General features: G+C 34.8%; 1 long non-coding RNA gene across 1 annotated transcript; it reads right to left on the bottom strand.

The window, feature by feature from the left end:
• Positions 1 to 1,443: 1,443 nt before the first annotated feature.
• On the bottom strand, positions 1,444 to 3,587 carry LOC102669699 (uncharacterized). The gene is made up of 3 exons (XR_001385450.3): positions 2,015 to 3,587; positions 1,869 to 1,930; positions 1,444 to 1,768 (listed from the first exon to the last, which is right to left on the bottom strand). It is a non-coding gene; the product is annotated as an uncharacterized lncRNA (long non-coding RNA).

Genomic DNA, 3,587 nt, shown 5'->3' with positions numbered 1-3,587 from the left:
GATTTGCAATCTAGTTCAAAAGTGACATTATTCATTCCAAGCGAGTTGATCCAGATTACAGCTTGCAAAAGACCCCAGGATTCAGCCTTATGTGGTTCTGGAACACCTTGATGAACAAGAGTTTGAGCCTTTATAAAGTTACCACAATGATGACCAACAATCATTCTCACTCCAAAACAGTTTTCTTCCTGGAACAGTGTTGCATTTGAGCGCTCCTTCTGCTGGTGCTTGCCATTCTGTTGCGGGTTGTTGATGATGACTGATGAGCCTCCAAACGAGTAGAATAGCCATATGGCTTCCTTGCATGCTTCCATTCATTAAAGTACTGCATACTATTTGCAACAAAAATATGCGGAGGAGTAGAAGCATCGTGCCAAGTACTTCTAATTTTTTGAGTGAGTTGAAAATTTGAAATTAAGAATGTGAACGATTTCGTGCATGCACAAGAATAACCGTTTTTACTAGATTTCCATTTTAGGGAGATGATCATTTCCTTTTAGGGTGGTGGCTTAATAATTGTCAAAAAATACATAATTGAGAGTTGTGAATTGAGGTAATCATCTCATCTTTTTTCTTATTTAAGATTTTATTTGTGTCTTTTTACTTATAAATTTATAAATATGTTATTTTTCTCTTTAGTTTATCATTTTGATAGGTTATATGTGCTTATTTGATGGTTTATTTTGTAGGAATTTAAAATGGAATGAAAGACAACTTAAAATGAAGAGTGAGAAAGTCATAAATCATTTTGTTTATTACGAATTAAGCAATTTGTAATATAAATATGTTACGGATTATTCAATTCATAATAAATTTGTGGATGATGTAAGGCAGTGGTGGATTTGATGATGCAGGAGGGTTTCGTGGGTCATGGTGGTGTGACATGAAGGTGCAATGTTGGTCATGGAGGCTTGGGAGAAGAGGCATTGCTTGGGAGAAGAAGGGTAAGAAGGGGATTTTAGAAAATATGGGATGCATCAAGCAAAAAATGGGGTGTGCTAAGTAATTTCCCTTTGAACAAATATATTTACTCTAGTTAGATAAATGGACTCATTAAGATGAGTGTATTGTGGGCCAAAACAATATACAAATGACCTTGGAGTGTTGCTAGGTGCACCCAGCATTATTGCTAGTGCACCCAACTTTTTTTAAAAATGGTAAAATTGTCCTTGCTTTCTTTTTTCCTTTAGGGATCAAGTTGATCCGTAAGTTAATTTTTAAGATTTGTGAATCAAGTTGATTTGTAAGTCTTTTACTATACTAATTGGATAAATTTAACAATGATAAAAAAATTCATTTAGTCATTAATTAATAATACTTATTTTCAAAAACATGACCAGATTTTTTCAAAAACAATGGGATAATATTATACATGACAAAGCAATTATTATGTATAAGAACATTTTTGCAACAAATTTAAAATCAACACATTATAAAACAATTATTATAAAACAACTAATATATAAATAAATTGTTCACGGTTAATTAAAATGTTCATAATAATTAAAATGTGCATAATAATAAAAATGTTCACAATCCTAAGGCAATTCATAAACACGACCAATAAAGCACACAGTTAACATCAGGATCAATGAATTCGAAAACTATTTCCATGCCAGCGGTGAACGACAAGGTCTCGCAGAAATGTTTCCATCCGGCTCTAATTTTTAGTGACTTCCTCCAGTGATTGAACACGAGTCGGCATTCTGCAACGTCTTCCAAGTACAAATGAGTCCAGCCTTTGTTTGTCAAAAAATAATACGTGCTACTTGAAACGTCCTCACAAATAAAGAAATGTTATGTCAACAATTTATGTTATAAAATTTAAAACTTGAAAAATAAAGAAATGAAATTAGGAAGTTGTTTACCAGACTGCTACATGAAACTTTCTGCTAAGTGAGATAAACCTTGAAGGTCACAAAATCTAACACTTAATGATATAAAAAGTGTCATCTTGGGAATGATCTGGGCAGGCAAGGGGTCTTGAATATAGTAAGAAAAAATGCACTCTTACCATAATGATGCAGGGATACTAGATGATCTCCAGTCAGCCGGTAAAAATCGTGCAGTGCTATCCACCCTGCTATAATGGCTGGTTGGTCTAGATCTTTGTTATACAAAACGTTATGATAATTCCATCTTTGTCAACCAAATGTCATACACTGTCAAGTACGTCCTTCCACTTGACAACATATATCTTACCAACTTCACCGAAAATCTACATGTCATATCACAAAATAAGGTTGGTTAGTTACACGAAATAACAGAAAAATCAAATGTTAATTAAATCAAAATGAACATGACTTGATCCCTGGCGCTAACGGTCTGGAAAGAAGTCTCTGGTGGAGCCACGACATGCTGCATCATGTTTGTCAATTCCTTCAATTCCCCATGCTCTTCAATTGTTAATTCTTACAAGATTAACATTCAAGCAATTAACAGGAATTCAAGCACAAAACAAATAACTATATGTTAATTTTTACTGGGCATATTCACAACAAGGTGTTCGAGTTCCTCATTCATGTTGGTCCAACGTGATGACGACGCACAAGAGCGTGACATTTTGAAATATATTTGACAAAAGAATATTTTATTATTTTTGTTCTACTTTTCCTATTTCTAATCTAATGTTGTTTGTTAAAAAACTAATCTAATCTAATCTAAATTGTAATGTAATCCTACAAACATTTCTTAGATGACCAAAATAATAAATAAATCATTCATAAAATAAATAATAAACAAACTTAAAACTAAGTTACAGAAAATAGAGTTTAAGCCTAAAAGCCTTAAAACTAACCATAAATCCTAATAAAATCGTTTTTCTTCAATTATAACTTAATCGCCATTTTAAAAAAAAATTAACTTTTATGGATCAAGTTGATCCGCAACAAGCTTACAGATCAAGTTGATCCATAAGCTTTTTGCGGATCATCTATTCTATTGCAGATCAACTTGATTCGTAACACAAAAACCTACTGCGAATCAAGTTGATCCGTAACTGAAACACCTAATGCGGATCAACTATTGCTATTGTGGATCAACTTCGTCTCTACTACCTAGCACTACACAAGCAAAATGGAAGCAAAACAACACAACAAAAGGGATGTTAGGCTTACCTCGATGAAGTACACAAGCAAAATGGAAGCAAAACAACACAACAAAAGGGATGTTAGGCTTACCTCGATGAAGAACGGAAGCTCGCGGAAGAACGAAAGAAGAAGACATACTCGCAGGAGGGACGAAGATGCACCTCGTGGATAAAGCAGGGAGGCTCGCGGCATAGCAGGGAGGCTTGTGGAAGAGGATGAAGCAACTCGTGGCACAGCAGGAGGCTCTCGCGGAAGAAGAAGAAGCAGCTCACGGCACAGCAGGGAGGCTCACGGGCAGAAGAAGAAGCACGTCGCGGGAGAAGGAAAAAAGCGTGTGCCTGGTACCTGGTGCACAGTATTTTTTTAAAAATACCGAAAAAATATTTTTTAACTTTTCACATTAATTACTGGGTGCACAATTAGGTGCACCTAGCATCACTCATGACCTTCTAAAAATTGTGCAGTCAATTTTTTCTTTATCGATCTACTGTAACATTA

Source organism: Glycine max, chromosome 16 (assembly GCF_000004515.6).
Source record: "Glycine max cultivar Williams 82 chromosome 16, Glycine_max_v4.0, whole genome shotgun sequence".
Taxonomy (NCBI): Eukaryota; Viridiplantae; Streptophyta; class Magnoliopsida; order Fabales; family Fabaceae; genus Glycine; species Glycine max.
Note: the sequence above shows the minus strand (reverse complement) of the source record. Positions and strands in the feature narration are given on the sequence as shown.